Source organism: Pongo pygmaeus, chromosome 13, assembly GCF_028885625.2.
Source record: "Pongo pygmaeus isolate AG05252 chromosome 13, NHGRI_mPonPyg2-v2.0_pri, whole genome shotgun sequence".
Taxonomy (NCBI): domain Eukaryota; kingdom Metazoa; phylum Chordata; class Mammalia; order Primates; family Hominidae; genus Pongo; species Pongo pygmaeus.
The window spans coordinates 62,684,629-62,703,878 of record NC_072386.2 but is presented as its reverse complement, the minus strand read 5'-3'; the positions used below and the strand labels follow the sequence as shown (position 1 = coordinate 62,703,878).

Sequence of the window (19,250 nt, the reverse complement as noted above, 5' to 3'; positions counted from 1 at the left end):
TATCCTTATTATAAAATGGCAAAGAACTTGGCTGAATTATGTCCCTGTTTGAGTAGCAGAATTTATGAGCCGCGTACTAGGATATCTGGCTGAAGAAATCTGTCAGTAGCAAAGCATTGATGGAGCTGCACGATTTCTTCCAACAGCATATAGCAAAATTCAATAAGAGAGAAATTATTGAAAGATAGAATTCGTAATTAAAAGGGAAGCAGGCTGGGTGGAGTGGCTCATGGCTGTACTACCAGCACTTTGGGAGGCTGAGGCAGAAGAATTGCTTGAGCCCATGAGTCCAAGACCAGCCTGGGCAACATGGCAAAATCCTGTCTCTACTCAAAAACAAAACAAAATGCAACAAAAATTATCCAGGTGTGATGGTGTACACCTGTGGTCCCAGCTACTCAGGAGGCTGAGATGGGAGGATTGCTTGAGCCCATTTGGTCCAGGCTGCAGTGAGCCATATTCATGCCACTGCACTCAAGTGAGACCCTGTCTCAAATAAATAAATAAATAAATAAATAAATAAATAAATAAATGAAAAGGTATCAGATATAAAAATAATTGGAGCATCCCCAGCCTGGCCATGTAAAGAATAAAAATATGTTTGGGAGAGAATACAAAGGGTATGTCCAAGCAACTCTTTGATGAGATTAGTATGAATAGAAGAAAGCATGGTGCTATATATCAAGATAATGGGAGAAAGATTCTGAAGTCATTTCAAAGATCTTTGAGGCTGTCCTTCCTATCTCAAGCTGAGTTCTAGAGCCTTGAGGTAGAATGGCTTCAGGGGACAGTCATGGGGAGCCGATGGGGTCTCAGGCCTTGCTGCCTTGACCACTCCAGTTATGGCTCAAGTAGACCCAGATGTGGCTTCACCTGCTACTCCAGAATGTATAAGCTGTAAATCTTGGCAGCATCCACTTCGTGCTAATTTTCAGGTGCATAGTACAAAAGCTGTAGAAGCATGGCTCCCTCCAACTAGATTTTAAAGTACCTACTAAATAGACTGGAGGCCCAGACGAAAAACTGCAGCAGTAGTGGAGTCATTCCAAAGAGTCTCCACTGACGCAGTGCCAAGTGGAGCCAGCTCCAAATCCCAGAACTCTGGAGCTACCAGAGTGCAAAGCCAACCTGGGAAAGCTACAGGCATTCTACTCCAATATGCAAAAGCAGTTACATGGGCTTTAGTCAGCAAAGCTACGGGAGTGGGGCTCCCCAGGACCTCAAAGGCTCAGCCCCTACCACAGTGTGTCGAGGAGATGAGACACAGAGTCAAGAAAGGTTATTCTGGAGCCTTAACACTATCAAACAACATGTTTCATGTTGTTTGTCTTGTTTAGTTTTAGACTTACTTGGGATCTGTTTGTTACTTCTTCCTTCTTGCCTATGAGAATGTCTATCCTATGCTCATCCCACCACTATATTTTGGAAGCATATAACATATTTAATTTACAGGCTCACAGCTGAAGGGGATTTGCTTCAGGATAAATTATGCCTTGAGTCTCGCCCATATCTCATTTAGATGAGACTCTGGACTTTGAACTTATGAGTTGGTGCTGGAACGAGTTAAGACTTTTAGGGATGAAATGAATCTATCTTGTATGTGAGAAGGACATGAGTTTTGGGGGGCCAAGCACAGAATGCTGTGGTTTGAATGTTTTTCCCCTCCAAAATTCATGTTGAGATTTGATTGCCATTGTAACAGTACTAAGAGATGTGGCTTGTAAGAAGTCACTAGGCCATGAGAGTTCCAGCCCAATAGGTAGGTTTAATGCCTTAATGAAAGTGTTGTCAGGAGTTGGATTCTCTCTTTTGCCCCCCTGCCTTCTGCCATGGAATGATGAAGCAAGAAGGCTCTCTCCAGATGCCAGCCCCTCAATCTTGAACTTGTCACCCTTCTGAACTATGAGAAAATAAATTTCTCTTCATTATAAAGTACCCACTCTCAGGTATTCTGTTATCACAGCACAAAACAGACTAAAGCAGATGCTTACCCATCTATTCATTCCACAATTATTTATTAAGTTAATGTTGACTATTCCCTAGGGACATTTTAGTTAATAAAATGTTCCTTTTGTTATTTACCTCATTTTGCTTTTTGCTTATTTAGAGTACAGGTAGAAATTACCCTTTAAAAGCATGTATTGTGTTTTGTAAAGTAACTCTTAAAGGTTTTCTCCTTCCCTCAAATAAGCACTCAGTTACTTGAAAAAAATTAAATGACAGCAGAAACAAACTCTTCAATTTAAAGTTTCAAACTATTTACCCCAACATTTCTGGAGCAGTTTAAAAATATACATATATTTTAAAACACGTGTCAGAATTTAAGTATTTGATATTTTTACATACTTAGCTTTTCATAAGTCCATTGTATTGGTGCTTTTTATCATATGATAGGATAATACTGTTTGCTCTACTTCATAGATTAAAAGACAAAATAATTATTATCCAGAAATTAAAACTAAACTTGTATTCTTTTTCTCCAGGCTATTAGCCCAGTGGAGGAAAGGAAAAATATCCTGTTAGAACAGCACATAGCAAGGTCCTTTGTCACACTGGAAGAAATGAAATAGGCCTTATCCAAATAAGAAAGAGCTATTAAAGCGATCTTACAAAGTTAAAGTAAACCTAGGAGATTGAATGGTCCTCAAGAAACAATCCACTGCTGCAAATTTTAGTTAGCACAGAAAATATTGGTGACATTTTCCAAATGAAACTTCAGTGATTAAGGGCACGAGAGGGAAGGTGTTTTATCCATTTTTTTTTTTTTAATTTCCTGGTTGAGTGTGCTGGGGCAAATGGTTCACCAAATCAGAATAAACCAAAACAGAGAACTAGTGAACTAGAAAGAGTGCTGCTGCTAACTCAGACCAGTGGTTTTCAAAACCTTTTTATAAATTAGAGGCTTCTTTCTCCTAAGAAAATCTTAACCCTAAAACCCCAAATATAAAACATACTGAAACAAAAATAATGATAAAAAACAGAGATGCTTTGTTGATGCTTACACAAAGTAATTGGGGGTCTCAAAGAGACAAATGCTTGAAAATTCATTAGGAAACCAAGCCCTTTGGGGCTCACTTTGCAAGAAGCTCGTGTGGTCCAATCCTCTTATTCTATTCAGGGAAAAGCAATGAGCTTATGTGACATCACCCACAGTCATACAGCTGGTGAGTGGTGACCTAGGGTTCCTCAACTGTGAACTAGGATTCCTGAACTTTCCATCTCATGCATTTCTAGTTCCTCTGATTTCATCCTATCTCTCCAGAGTAGACAGGTATTGCAAGAAAACATTTAACTGATATGCAGACAGCCCATATTTGCCTTCACAAATTCAAATTCAATTTATAGCAAGAAAACTAATCAAGAATAAATGTTTTTCTTATCTTTTATAGGAGGAAAGCATTGTTAATACAATAATGTATTTATTGGAAGGAATGATCCATAGCAAGGTCAAAGGCAAAATAATTGTAATACAGACTTTTTTCTGTGTTCTTCACCATCATCAAGACTGTAATTTATGCTTACGGTGCAGTTAATTAAAACATTGAGATAATCATAGGTTTGATTTTTGTGTGGGTTGCATTGCATGTTCCTCATTGGCCTTTAATTAAAGGAGCTATTATCTTTCAGGTACTAAAGAGAAGAGAGTGTTGTTGGATTGGTATCTTAAATATTGAAAGCCTGTTAAAAAACAGATGCTGTAATTATGATGGCTATTATCAACTTTACATATAAAGTATTTATAGAGTATCCTATTGTTACCATGAACAATAAATACTTAATAAACAGTTAAATGTCATGATTCTATTTCAATTTTTATGCACTTTTAGCCCTCTCTTTTCTTTATTTTTCTGTCAATACTTTTGAAGTTGGTCGAGTTAATGCCAAGTTAATGGTCAAGTTTATTCTCAGAGTTAGTATTTATAACTCTAATTACCTAAGTACAGGAGTAGTGAGTTCTGGAGCCTGAATAATTTAAATGGCTGGGGCCTGGAAGACAGCCATAGACAAAATGGCACTAATTTAGAAAATGTCAATAATAGGCATATCTTAAAATAAAATTATTGAATTATTTATCAAAACAATATGTCTATATGTATTTGCAAAAATTATTCACTCTGTAATAAGGGAAAATGCAAAGAAGTTAAAGCACACAATACAAACTTTTTACAGCTTACAAGAGAGAAAAATGAAATTTTAGAAAAGACATCCACTGTTTACAAAATGTAAATATTTTGCTACAAAAAGTCATGGAAATAAAAATTGTATTATAACAATGCAAAACTGAATCAGAAAAAACACAGCAGTTCCCTGAAGTTACATGGGGTGGGTACAAAAACTTGTTGTTTCTATAGCACCAAGAGGTATGTAAACCAGAGTGGAGCATTAAACAGTCTTAGCTCACCTGTTTGAATTTATTTAAAAATGTATAAGCCAGTATTTAAGTGCTATGCAAATATAAAACATAATTAGTCAGTTTTATATGCATATTGAGTTGGGAAAGAATAAAAATGCATTCTGAAATCAGAATCTACAGAATCATAGAATCTCCAGCCACAATGAACTTTAAATGGCATCTAATCCAATGGCCCATGATTCTCAGATCCTTCTCATAACTTCCCAGCCTATTGAGCAATTGACCTTTGTCCAAAAACCTCTAATGGTGGAATAGAACAGTTAAATAGTGGCAAGTGCAGAGTTTAAAGTTTCTGTCAATAAAATTATCTAATCTTCATTTTTTATCAGGTCCATATTATATACTGTGATATTCCAGCTACACAGCGAAGAATCCGTCACCTGCTGGCAAAAAAAAAAAAATGATGCTGAGAGGTTTGAGCACAATAAAGTGGATAATTATACACAGGCACTGTTTCCCATGCAGCATTCTTTAAGGATGTGCCAGAGGATCTTGAAAGATCTTTGAAGAGTTATGAATTAATAGAAATACAATCTTGGATTTATTTTTTAATCATTTACTAGTTAATAAAATTACTGCTTTCAATGTAGAATTACAGCTTTTAACTGATCCTACTTTATTGTAGATTTGCATAAAGAAGAAGACAATCTAATGTAATATCTGAAAGCAAAACAAAGAGAATAATAATAGTTTGAGGTCTGAATTATATTCCTCTGCCTTTTGATATGCATTGCCAAATTTCCTGTAAGATATCCTAATATATTTATTTAGAATTTACAATTCTATATAAATATTTTAACTTTCTTAATGTTGTGATTTTACTTTTAAGAATCTGGCAACTTAAATTCCTAACTACTTAAATAATCACTTTATCCTTATACATCTAAAGACATGAAAGTCTTATTTCCTAAGGAATAATTGGACCAAAAATTTTTCAAGCCAGTTTACTTAAGCCATTATTTTCCCTGTAACTCAGAATACATTAACTCCAGTATCAAAATGTAACCGTATGATTCTTCACGTCTTCATGACTCTCTAAACTGTCTTGTTAATCATTTTGTGATAAATCTTTTCAGCTAGCCTATGATGACCAAAGTTCATTAGAATCATCAAGATGTGGAGAAAAATAACACTGGGTTGCATTAAAAATGGAAAACACCCCAAATTAACTGTTGCAGATAGCCCACTGTCAAAGATAGGTGAGATAAATAATTTAGGACATTCATTTTACATTTTCAAATTAGTAATGTATATTCTATGGCTTTCTATTTATGTATAGATCCATATGGGCTACTATGAAAAACACATTTGTTAAAATACATTATCAAATAATTTAAATAATAAAATTGACTTTAAGTCAAGTTTCGCTCATTCACAAGTATTTATTTTATGTTTCACTATATACCAGCTACTGTTTTTGCTAATCAGCTTTTTTGAGGTATATGTTACCTTCACTAAAATAAATTCATTTTTAGTGTTTAGTTCAATGAATTTTGATAGGTGTATACACTTGTGTAACTACCACCACAATCAAGATACAACACATTTCATCCCTCTAAAATACTTTTCACCCCCACCCTCTGCTCCAAGCAATCATTGATTTACATTCTGTTATATGTTAGTCTATTCTATTCTATGCTAGAATTTCATAGAAATAAAATTATTCAGGTGGTGTTATTTTATATATGGCCTTTTTAAATTTTTCTCTTGCCAAGTATAATATTTCTGAAATTAATACATAGTTTTGCATTTCAGAAGCTCATTTCTCTCTATTGCTGAGTACTCCCATCCTATGAAGTTCTCTATTCATCTGTTTTTAAGATATTTTAACTGTTTCCAATTTTAAGGTATTATGAACAAGGTGTTATGAATATTTGTGAATACATCTTTGTATGAACATGTTTTTATTCTCTTGATAAATACTTAGATTGCTGAGTCATATAATAAACTTGTTTTTAACTTCCAGTCACTGCTTTAAGCTCCTAAAATGCAGGGGTTTGTTTGTTTGTTTGTTTTTAAGAAAAAGTCAATGTTTCAACTCTTATTCAACTTACATGAAAACTTAATTGAACTTACATAAAAAAATTATCCAATGCTTTATATATATATGTGTGTTTGTATATGTATTACACATATATAAATCCACTCAGACGTATGCTATCTCAGTAATAAAATACTGAGCCTAGGCTAGCTCAACATAGCTTTCGCTTTTTCTAATTGAATGAAATACAAGGTATATTAATTTTTTATTGCTCCATAATAAATCATCACAAATTCAATGGCTTAAAGCAACACATATTTAACATCTCAGTTTCTGTGAGTCTAGGTACAACTTAGCTTGGGTTTCTTCTCAGGATTTAATAAAGCTTAAGGTGTTTGCCAGCCTGCATACCCTTCTAGAGCTTGGGATGCCCTTCCAAGTTTATGTGGCTGTTGACGGAAATTAGTTCCTTGTGGTTGGAGGATGGCATTCCCCATTTTCCTGCTGGCTGACACCTAGGGACTGAGTTCAACTACTAGAGGGTGCTCACGGCTCCTTGCCATATGGAACTCACAGGACACAGCAGCTCACTTCCTAGAGATCAGTATGAGAATCTCTCTGACCCCACGGTGGGCCCCAATCCCTCTCTTTAAATTACTCACCTGAATAGGCCAAGCTTACCTAGGATAATCTCCCTTTTAATTAACTCAAAATCAACTGATTAGAGATGTTAATTTTATCTGGAAATGTCCTTTGCCATAAAATGTATCATAGTCATGCAAGTCACACCCTATCATATTTACAATCCTACCCATACCCAAGGAGGAGAAATCATACAGGGCATATACACCCAGGGCCAGGTATCCCAGGGATCATATTACAATTCTGCCTACCACACAAGGTAATACGTTGAACTTACTCAAGCTGGTTTACCCTGCTCTCTCCACTTTTTCTCTTAGTTTGAATGCTTACATTTCTGAGCTGAACAAAACAGAGTGGTAATTTTGCCACACAGGTGAAGGGCTTAAATTTCCATTGACCTAGAAGGATCATGCCACACTTGTCCTTATTCTGTTTTTAGGGTGTTCACTGTAATCATTTCAAACAACCACCTTAGGAAAAGGCTTTTGAAAATATATATATGAGTCATTTTATAGTTATAGTAATAATGTTTTATGACATTAAATTTATTTTGGGGGGTTGTTTCTTTTGGCTTGTCCTCTGTAAGTTATTGAAATGAGTTTAAATCCACTCTTGGTCATCTGCTACATTAATAATATTGTCCTCCTTTATGGCATATTTATTACACATATATCAAGAGACACAAGTCACTCTGGATGAACCAGAAGGCTACAAAAGAAATAGCAAGTAGCTAAAAGAAGACAAAAGATGAACCAATAAAGAAGTCTCTGTCTCTCTTTCTTTCTCAATACTAAACATAAACCAAGTAAAATTCCTCTTAATTTGAAATGTGATGAGATGGTTTATTTCATAAACAAAATCCTTAATATCATCTGGTTTAACACATACATGAGATTCTGAAGCATGTCTAGTCAGTCCTCATCAGGTCCAAGAGATACAATTTATCCCAAGTAAATTCTGCACATTGGTGGAGATTTGGAATTGGCTTCTCTAATCTATCCAGCAAATCATAAATGCTATGCTAGGCCTTAATGTTAGGTTTTTGGATCATACCAAGCACTTTGTTTGGTCTCTCCATATCTGCTTCTGCTCCTAGTTTGGGAATAAACTTCAGGTGTTATGTATGAAAAAGAAAAAGAGATAAGAACCTCCAAAATTATCTGGCACCAAGATACAGTTTCAGAAAAAATAGTCAAGCCTTTTCAATCCAATTAATAACCTCTTCGTGATATAACTCTTATAACATATTATATTATTAAAAATAACCTGATCTATAATACTGAAAACTGACTTCTATTGGGAAATGATGAGTATATGAGGAATGGGGTATAAGGAAGAAAAGAGGATCTAATCATTTTACCACAAAATGTTAGAAATTCAAAACAATTTTGAATGGAAAGACCTAACTTCATAACGAATGCCCAGGAATTGTTTTGGAGACACTTTTTTTTTAACTTAAGTGTTCTGAACTCTTCAAAATTGAAATAAATACTATTTTATAATCTTCTGTGCTAAATGCACAAAAGGGGGAAAGATGCCTAATCTTTTTATTTTCAACTGGAAAATATTCCATCAAAAAAAGTGGTACCTCAAGGAGAAAATATAAAGTCAGAAATCCAAATTAATGCATTTCTAAAAAATTCTATATTATCTACATTAATTTTACAAGTTGTATAAATTATTCAACAGAATATTTCACAAAGAAAGCATTTGTGTTTATTTTGGAATCTGTTTCATATTTACAGTATAATATTGACCAAAAAATGAAATGCAAAATGTTTTAAAATTACCAAGATCCAATCAACAATGGAGGCCCACGAATATGTCTGACTTTTGAAAGTGTAACCAAAATTACTTAGCCAGGAACGAAAGATTTCACTATGGCAGACTGATAAGAATGTTGGCTTCCCAATATTACAGATCTGCTCCTTATGACCCCATACACATCCCATCCCACCTATGCTCCAAAACTTCATCGCAAAGATTCTTTCTGCACCTAGCAAATTTGGCACAAGTTGAGACAAAGAAAAAAAAGTAAATTTTTTTACTTTCATTTTTATTCCTTTTGCCTATTACATGAAAAATAGTCAACGGGCAAACAAAGACTATCAATAACAAAAGAAAACAAATATAAAACAAAAACAATAAACCACCAAAACAAAGCAGAATTATCCAGACTGAATGGACATGATGTTAAAGGACTGCTAAAGGAATGTCTATGGTTGATTGAAATTTGATTTTAATTTTCCTAATTGTCAAATACCTAAAAATTATAATGCCACAGGAATTAAAACCCATGTAAACTAAATCCAAAGTATGCATCTGAAAACCAGTTCCATCACTTCCTAATTACGTAACTTCAAATGAGTTTGATCCTTTTGTGTCACAATATTCTCATTCTAAAATGAGGGTAAAAGAAACCTACATTACAGGGTTGTTTTATAATAATATATAGAAAGATCTTAGGAAAGTACCTGGTTGAGACTGCATACCAGTGCAAACATTTTAGCTATTTTATTTTTTAAGCATAAACTTAGAACTGTATTGAAAACATTCTAAGAATTGTCAAATGTTGGCTTTTAATATGTTTTCAAAGTTTAGAAATAGATGTATTCATGCCTTTTTAAGTTCTTTCTTAATAAATAAACATATTTCTTATATCTCTAATTATAATTTTATTAAAAACTCATGCATTACTTTAAACTTGTATTTTTGTAAAAATAAATACATTTCATAAAATTCGGAAAATGGAGAAAAAATATGATCATCTTATATTCTAATGAAGATAGTGGGAGAGAGAAAAGCCGTATTTTCTTGCAGCGTCTGACAGGAGCTAGTTTTCCTGGCACAGTACTCCCTCTTTTTAGGGGGTGTCACTAGCTAATGAGAGTGCTGCCCATCTCTTTAGGTTGAGTGTAGGAATATGTAAAGAAAAACCAAGTAGAACTTCTAGAAATAGAAAAGTATTGTCTCCAGTCATACAAATTAATTGAGTGGATTAAATAGCAGGTTACACAACAGTAAGTAGAGTGAGAGTACTTGGAGGTAGAGCCGAAGAAGCTATTCAGATTACAGAGACATAGAGGGATACAATCTACAAAAGAGAAGTTAATAAAAATACAGAATAGAATAGAATAAAATAACAGAATGATAAAATTGGAGTGTCCAAGAAATATCCAAGAAAAAAGAGTAGGTGAAGGACCTTATAAGAAGATATAATGGCTCAAAAATTGCCAAAATTTATGAAAAATATAAATCTTTAGATCTAAACCTGAGTCAAATCTAAAACAATATTAAAATATATGTATTGAAAGATAAATTATAGAGCTACATATATATTACAAACATATAAATTCATCTATGTATACCACTATATTACATATCATACATTGCATTTCGCAGATGGTATCTTATATAAAAAAGAGATCAGAATCAAACTACAGTACTTCAAAGATAATATCTCTCTGAAAAAAAGAAGATTACCCAAAAGAACATGGTACAATTGTCATAAATAAAGACACACTAAAGGTACCTCAGGAAAATGAAAACTGAATGAGTACCCAGAAAAATCTCACTAACATACCTTCTCAAGGATAAACCACAGGAAAAAAAAAAATCCAACCCCAAAGGAGACACTGAGATTCAAGAGGTAACGTCAGCCAAAGTAATTAGTAAATCTATGGTAAATTTAAGTAAGCATTGAATATATAATAATAATAATAAATAAAGTTGAAGAATCATAATGGAATTAAAATATTGGATAATATTGATTTAGTCAGGAGGCATCTGATTGGAGTTAGTATGCTTGGGTTTTTGTTTAATTAGTTTATACATTTTAAGTTACATACGTGAATTTAATTTTAAGTTCAGGGAACAAAAAATTCAGTATATTATTTCCAAACCAATAAAGAAAATATATAGTATTACAATAGTCATTAATTTAAAAGAAAGTGGAAGGGGAAGAATGAACAAACATCAACAAAGCAGGACCAATACAAAATAAAATGATTTAAATAAGTCTAAATATGTCAGTAATGAAAAGAAATTAAATAGACATGTTCATTCCTCTTGTATTTGAGAGTAGAGAAAAACGTATAAAATGTTATATTACCAATGGCATTGTTAAATACTATACACTTTGGAAGAAGGCAGTTAGTAATTTGACAAAGCAATTTGACAACCATTCTGATAGTTTGATAGAAAGATCCTAAAACACAGAGAAAGCCATAAATACAATGCATTATTTAAAATGCTGAAAGACGAAGGAAGGAAGGAAAGGAGGGAGGGAGGGAAAGCAAAGAAGGAAAGAAGGGAGAAAGAGAGAGTGGGAAGGGGAGAAGAGGAAAAATTTAACGCTCAATGATATAGATGGATGTTAAGATAAATTATATGATCATTTGCTGGATAATGTTGCAAGCATTTGATGCCTATAGAGATCATGTAACAATATGCCAAACTGTAATCAAATAATAAAACTAATTCACGCATACTATAATTACTATATATATATGCATAGAAAAAATTTTTGCCTAGTAAGAAATATTTTTAACTATCAAAGCATTCATTTAGTTTCATATAACTGTGGGTGACTTTTTCATATTCTTTTCAAGTTTTCTACAATGTAATTTAAATTTAGACTTAAATAGAAAGGAAAGAGGATTCTTGTTTGAAAAATCACTCCATTATGCTATACCTCAGAATATTTCTGAAGATACATGTTATAAGCTAGATGGTCTTAGCCTGTTTAGATTTGCTGAGGTCTACACCAAATCTAATATTGTGGATTTCCTTAGGTTGTCATTTGTGATATGTATATACTTACTCATATTTTTACTGCCACACTACATTCTCCTTTGTTTCTATCCCGGAGAAACTAAAGCATACAAAATCCAGGTGTGCCACCTCTTCCAAATTTTCTGTACTAAACTCTTAATATTGTTACATCTAGTGTTAGGACACTGGGCAGAAAATACTTCACCTTTCTGTGTGTGTTTTTTGTTTTTTTGTTTGCTTATCTGTGAATGGAGGTTGGCTAGATGACCTTTGATACCTCTTGTTCTAGTTACCCATAATTCTTGCTTCTTTCATTTTAAAATGGAAAGAAGCAGAATCCTAACCAGTATAATGGTTGAATTATACCCAAATCTAATTTTAAGGCTGGTAAAATTACAGTAAAGATAATAGAGCTGAAAGAAATTTTAGAGATGGTATAGCCCACTCCTTTCTTTTTTTGAGATGGAGTCTCACTCTGTCGCCCAGGCTGGAGTGCAGTGGCACGATCTCGGCTCACCGCAAGCTCCGCTTCCCGGGTTCACGCCATTCTCCTGCCTCAGCCTCCCGAGTAGCTGGGACCACAGGCCCCCGCCACCATGCCCGGCTAATTTTTTGTATTTTTAGTGGAGATGGGGTTTCACCATGCTAACCAGGATAGTCTCGATCTCCTGACCTCGTGATCCGCCCGCGTCGGCCTCCTAAAGTGCTGGGATTAGAGGCGTGAGCCACCGCGCCCGGCTAGCCCACTCCTTTCTGAAGAAAACTAAGCCCTTGGGAGGAATGCTCAAATTTTACCTAGAAAGTTAGTTATGAAATGGAGTGACATGTTTTTGCCCTGCGTCACCACCCAAATCTCATCTTGAATTATAATCCCTACATGTTGAGGGAGGGACCTGGTGGGAGGTGATTATATCACAGGAGCAGTTTCCGCCTTCTCTTCTTGTGATAGTAAGGGAGTTCTCACGAGATCTGGTAAGATGGTTTAAAAGAGGCACTTCCCCTTGATCTCGCTCTCTCTCTCCTGCCGTCTTGTGAAGAAGGTACTTACTCCTCCTTCACCTCATGCCATGATTCTAAGTTTCCTGAGACCTCCCCAACCATGTGGAACTGTGGGTCAATTAAACCTCTTTTCTTTAAAAATTACCCAGTCTCAGGTAGTATCTTTATAGCAGTGTGAAAACAGACTAATACACTGAGAATGGAAAAAATCAAGTTTCTGTATCCTCTATCTAGTGAATGAAAGGACACCTACAAAATGCTTAGCAGAGTAGCTAGCTCATAGTCATGACAATAATGTTTTTTTCTTCTATTGTACCCAACACAATTAATTTTCTAGTATATATTAAGACATGGAAGGAAATATATAAACCCTCTATTATGCATTCTGAAGCTACAGAGATGAATGAAAACATGAACTTTGTCCTCAGAAGGGTAATTACAATGGAAAACATTTATTGTGCATTTACTGCATGAAAAGTGCTCTGCTGAAGTTTGCATACATCACACATCATTTAATTCTCAAAGCATTCCTATCTAACGTGTATTATTAGCATTGCTTTTTTATCAAGTGATCAAATAAAGACTTAGGGAGGTTATACAGCCTCATAGCCGGTTAGTGGAAGAATTACGATTCAATGGATTCTGGTCTTGAGAATATTAAATATTAATATTAAGTATTAATGTTTAACATGTAAGATAATGGATTATGAATTTAATATCCATGAATCATCATTTGCGGTGAAGACATATGACCTAAAATAGACTTGATTTTTTCTCATCTCCAACCTTTCCACGTGCCATAAAAGCAGTTGTTTTAGGGAGTTGTTTTAGAGTTGTGTATGAGAATTACATTGAGAAAGCTGGAGTATTTATACCAGAGAAAGGGAAACAAATAAAAATGAATAGAAAATCAACAGAAAATAAAAGAATAGGAAAAGAAGAAAAATAAATGAAAGTTTTGAGAGAAAGCATCAGAAGATTTTGAGTTTGGGTTTCTTGTAATTTGGGGCACTGTAAACCCTTTCCCAGTAGGTGGCGCTAGAGTATATCAGTTCCAAAATCCAGAAAGGCTGGCTTGGTCCCTTTCCTCTCCACATACAGAAACAAAACAAAGCAAAACCCCTCACAACCAAATACCAGAAGTTGAGCATTGACTGACTTTTTGTAGTGATGCCAACTTTAGAATAAATTATACTTTCCTCTGTATTACACAAAAAAAGAGACTATTTGAAATGCAGTCCCCTTGTGAGGAAATACTGTAATGCCAGCAAGAGTTGAAACCTTTTATTCAGTATTTTTCCTCTCAGAATTTGTCCTTCATTCTCAAAAAATGTTTTCCATAGCAACTTAGTAAGTACAAAGTAAAAGGAGTTTCAGAGATTCGCAGTTCCACATACTAAACGCAATATAAAAAGAGGTTTGCAAATGCTCACCTCCCCAACAATTTTCTCATAATGAAAGAAAACATGAGAATAATAAAATGTCGGAATAATATGATTTAAGAATACACTGAAGGAAAATCCTTTAATTTCTCAACCAAATAATACAGAGTTATGCATACCCAGGAAACTAAAGACCTGATGGAACTACCAGAGCCTTTTCCATTCTCAGCCTGGGCTATTCCCCAAAAAAACACATTTATTAAAGTGTCGTCTCTTCCTGGCCCATGGATACACTGAGATAGACTTTCTTGTATGTTGAGAAATGTTCACTTGTCATTTTCATTCCAACATCTTTAGTTTAATCATAAATGTGTCATTGAAGACATGTATAAAAAGTAGATATAGCTCGGCCGGGCGCGGTGGCTGACGCCTGTAATCCCAGCACTTTGGGAGGCCGAGGCGGGCAGATCACGAGGTCAGGAGATCGAGACCATTCTGTTAACACGGTGAAACCCTGTCTCTACTAAAAACACACACTCACACACAAAATTAGCCGGGCGTGGTGGCACACGCCTGTAGTCCCAGCTACTCTGGAGGCTGAGGCGGGAGAATGGCGTGAACCCAGGAGGCAGAGCTTGCAGTGAGCCGAGTTCGCGCCACTGCATCCAGCCTGGGTGACAGAGCGAGACTCCATCTCAACAAAAAAAAAAAAAAAAAAAGAAAAGAAAAAGAAAAAAAAGAAAGTAGATATAGCTCTATTGGTTTCTTATCAAAAGCAACATTCCTCTGCCTATTATTCCCAGCAGTACCTTGCCATTTCCATCTTATCTGCCCATGAGAGTCAAGAAATGATTTTATTTCTTTAATGTGCTAAAGAATACAGCTAGTGCAAAGGGCTTGGAAAGATTGCAAGAGAATTAGAAGCATCTGCATATACAGAAGGAGACAACTTTTAAGTAAATGAGTGATGACATTTGTAATTTAAGTTTTCTCCTTCAGCTTTAGATTTCAGGAATAAAACACTGTGAGTGTAAGATTATAAAGGCCAGACCGCCAATGGAGGTTTGGGGCACTCCTTCAACCACTCACAAATTGGACAGTATGTTTTGATGGAGCGTGCCCTCCTTTATCACGTATTTCAGGTTATGAGGAGAGGCTACAAGCTGTGAATCAGCATAACTAATCGAGACAGAATTTGTGCTTTGTGCTTCATGGATCTTTTTTACATTCATGTCCACTTAAAGAAGGCAGCCAGCTCCTTCATTCTTTTAACCTCACAGGAGGTTTGTGCTGTAGGACAGAAAGGCTAATTATCCAGCAGATGATCTGCCTTCCTGGCACTCCTTGAGGGAATTATGCCAGATAGGGGAAAGGGAGACACGTGCCTTGTGGAAAAGAGAACGTGGGAGGGGAGGCATGCCCCAGAAGTCCAGGATGGGAAGAGAGATCTGCAGACTCCCAGGGAACCTACAGTTTGCTCCTTCACAGCATTGCAGGAGGTGAGCGGAGTTTTGGGTTAGGTGGGAGGGGTGTGGCTGCCTAGTATGCCTGAGGGGCTGGAGTTTAGGCTGAGTTTCACGGCTTTTGCAAAGTTTAATGGGCTTCCAGATGGCACTAAAACCCAAGGCTCTCAGATTTCAGTAGCCCTTGTAAGTTTAGACAAGGCATCTCAGTGGTAACCGGATGGGTAAAAGACCCCCAAATGCTTTGGTTTTCATAAGATGGGTGTGAGTGAGAGAGCACCAAAATAAATTCAGATTGAATTATCACGGGATTTGAGCTCAAAAAAAGATCTAAGCTTACTTTAAATAAATACATTTGATTTCTCAGATTTTTTACTAAGACATATATTTATTTTAGTTCAAGTTTAGTTTCTCATTCTGAGATTTTCCCCCAAAAATGTAACTAACTGTCCATGCCAACAAAGGCAAATAACATTTTTGTCCCAAAGAAAATAAAAAATGCAAGAAGTGGGGAGAATCGTATAAGAACACCTTTTTAAAATACTGTTCTTTCCTGGGTAAACATACTACTTGATAAAAACTAAAGGAACTGTCATTATTATGTAACAGGCAAATTTTGCAAGATAAGAATTAGGGAGGGGTGCGTAGATTTTAACATCCTTGTACCTGCAAGTGTGCATGGCAACAAAAGAATAATGTTTGGGCTTTTATGATGTGAATCAAGAGATAGCCTCATGGCTGAATTATCCAGTGACATAGAGAAGTTATTGTTCACAACCTTTTATGTTAGGGTAACAAGGAGATGACAGCCAAGACCTAACTAAGGTCATACCACAATTCCTTCGGTTCAGTGTTCTAGCCACACCTTGCTGTACCTCAGTTCTTCAACAAACAAGGTGTGTGCCACCTTGTGGTTAGAAATTCTCAGCAGATAATTGTTCTTTTATACTGGCTTATCTAGAGCTAAGTTCAGGACAGACAAGTATTTCAGACATCTCCATTTTAAAGCAAAGTCAGGTTTTTCCCTTGAGATTTTGCCACTCCCGGCATTATGTTGTGGATCTTACCAGAGCTCTAGTCTCAAGCTTTGTTTCCTGTCCCAAGAGCTCATGACCCTTCACATTAGCAGATCCAGTACTCACTTACCCCTCTGGATTGCCTTCTTAATTTGTTTTATATTTATTTATTTATTTTTGTGAAAGAGTGTCATTCTATCGCCAAGGCTGGAATGCAGTGGTGCAATCTCTGCTCACTGCAACCTCCGCCTCCCGGTTCAAGCGATTCTTGTGCTTCAGCCTCCCAAGTAGCTGAGATTATAGGCGTGCACCACCACACCTGGCTAATAATTGTATTTTTAGTAGAGACAGCGTTTTGCCATGTTGGCCAGGCTGATCTCAAACTCCTAGCCTCAAGTGATCTGTCCACCTCGGCCTCCCAAAGTTCTGGGATTGCAGGCATGAGCCACCACGCCAGGCCTGGATTGCCTTCTTATATCAAGATTCTAGATTCCCTTATTTTTACTTTCCTACCATAATTTTAAAAATTGTTAAATTGTGTTGAGATTTTTCAATGTGCTTTACCAAAAAAGGTTTTTCTGAATATCAAATCAACCATCTCGACCCCATTTTCCATTTTCTGTCAAGTACATCTGAGCCAGTCTTTTGCCTACATCACTACACCAATGTTAATGTTAAAAAGATAATTTTCAGAAAAAGGTGAAATCATGACCCTCATTCAGATATGAAAATGAACATGTGTTAAATAATTTTACTCACATAATATGAGGGAGCCAGGGAGATGTTATAACTGATTCAAAGGAAAAGTCAAACAGCACTAATTTATCTAGAGCACAGAATGTTGAAATTAATTGGAAATGCAGACAAAACTGATTTTTCCACATTCATTTAGATCACTACCAAACTGGACACAGAAAGTCAATTAATGTCACTACCAGACAAGTCAGAATTTGTTTGTTACCTACCACTTACAAAAATTTGCAAAATGGCTCAAAGACAATGAGCAGGGGTAGAATCTGATACCCTAAAAGAGTTGTCAGACTATGTTTAGTTGCCCACTGAAACACAAAATTTTTTTCATACACTGATCTTGTCAAGGTCATTAATGACTTCTACACTGAAAAATTCAGTGCCATTTCTCCATAATCATCTTGCTTCAGCTATTAACAGCTTTTGATATAACTAATGACTTCCTTTCTTTTTGGAAAAAAAATTATTTGCTCTCCCCTTTGCTGATTTCTCTTTATCTTCATAAACTCTTCTCCATCTGTACTCATTGTGTAGGTGACTTCATCTGATTCCAAGTATTTAAATACCAACTATATGCTTAAAATTCCTAAGATTGTATCTTTAGTCCCAACATCTCCTGGATACACCTGACTTATACATTTTTTGGCTTACATCTACTGTCGAGTTGCCATCTTAAATTTAAACTGGACTTTGATTTATTTCAATCTACCCCTTTTCAACACACACTCTCTCACACACACATACACACACACACACGGAAACACCCACACCCACACACACACCTGATCTTCATATAGTTCTAGTTACTCAAGCAAAATCTGCAGAGTCATCCTGAATATCTTCAAATTGTCCTCCAGGTTCATTCTCTTTTCTAAAACCTGATCCATGCCAGCAAGCTAAACTGAATGTCATCTCTCAGTAAACATCTTGCAAGTGTGTAATAGCCTTTTACACTTGCCTTTCTACAATCTATTCTCATATGCAAACAGAGCAAACTTTTAAAATGAATATCATATCCCGCCCTTCAGACCTTCTTGCTATTCCTTGAATATACTTAGAATATTCTTGTCTCAGGGTCCTTATTTGCCTGGAAGGTGTTTCCCTTAAATATCCATTTTGATTTCTCCTTCAGTACAACTCCATGAATAAATGTCACCTTATCAGAGATTTTCCTGACTCTCATATGAAAGGGCATCCTTCTCCTTCTCCACTATCATTCTCTATCCCCCCTACTCCACATTACTTCACAGCACTTACTACCGCTTTACATAATTTATATATCTGTAGTGTATTTATATTTGTTTAAGGTTTATTTGATACCTTTCCTTCTCAGAATCTAAGTTCCATGAGAGCAAGAACTTTTGTCTGTTTTTTCCAGTGATGTTTCTGCTGCGCATATAAACATGTCTGCATCATAGTCACCCCATACGGGTGTGGAGTGAAATAAAAGATTGAATAAATGAATTGACCAATGATGCAGAATTTATGTTATGGCACCCTGAGTGATACATGGTCAGTCCTACTTTTATTTGAGTTCCAATCATTTTTCAACAGGAAGAAAAGAAGTTCCCTACATATAATCACAAATATAATCAAATACTTGAAAGATGTTCATTGGTCTCAATGTGACTTTAAAGCTGAAACACAAAGAAAATCAGAGTTGAGCAATGACTTCGTAAGAAGCCAATAATGAGGAAACAAATCAGCAGGATAAACAAAGACCTGTACAGAAGAAACTTCACATCATTATGGGTTCAAGTTATATTTTCTTTGAGTCAAAAAGCACAGTTATGCCTTTGATAGTATAATTAGCATCTTATTTAATTTATA

At 35.6% G+C, this 19,250-nt stretch overlaps 1 protein-coding gene across 1 annotated transcript in view; it reads left to right on the top strand.

Moving 5' to 3' along the window:
* The first annotated feature begins 15,619 nt into the window (after positions 1 to 15,619).
* ALDH1A1 (aldehyde dehydrogenase 1 family member A1) overlaps positions 15,620 to 19,250 on the top strand; it is a 184,347-nt gene continuing 180,716 nt past the window's right edge. Inside the window, exon 1 of the mRNA XM_054501940.1 lies at positions 15,620 to 15,690. The gene's annotated coding sequence lies outside the window, so the exon portion shown is untranslated. The remainder of the gene's footprint in view (positions 15,691 to 19,250) is intronic.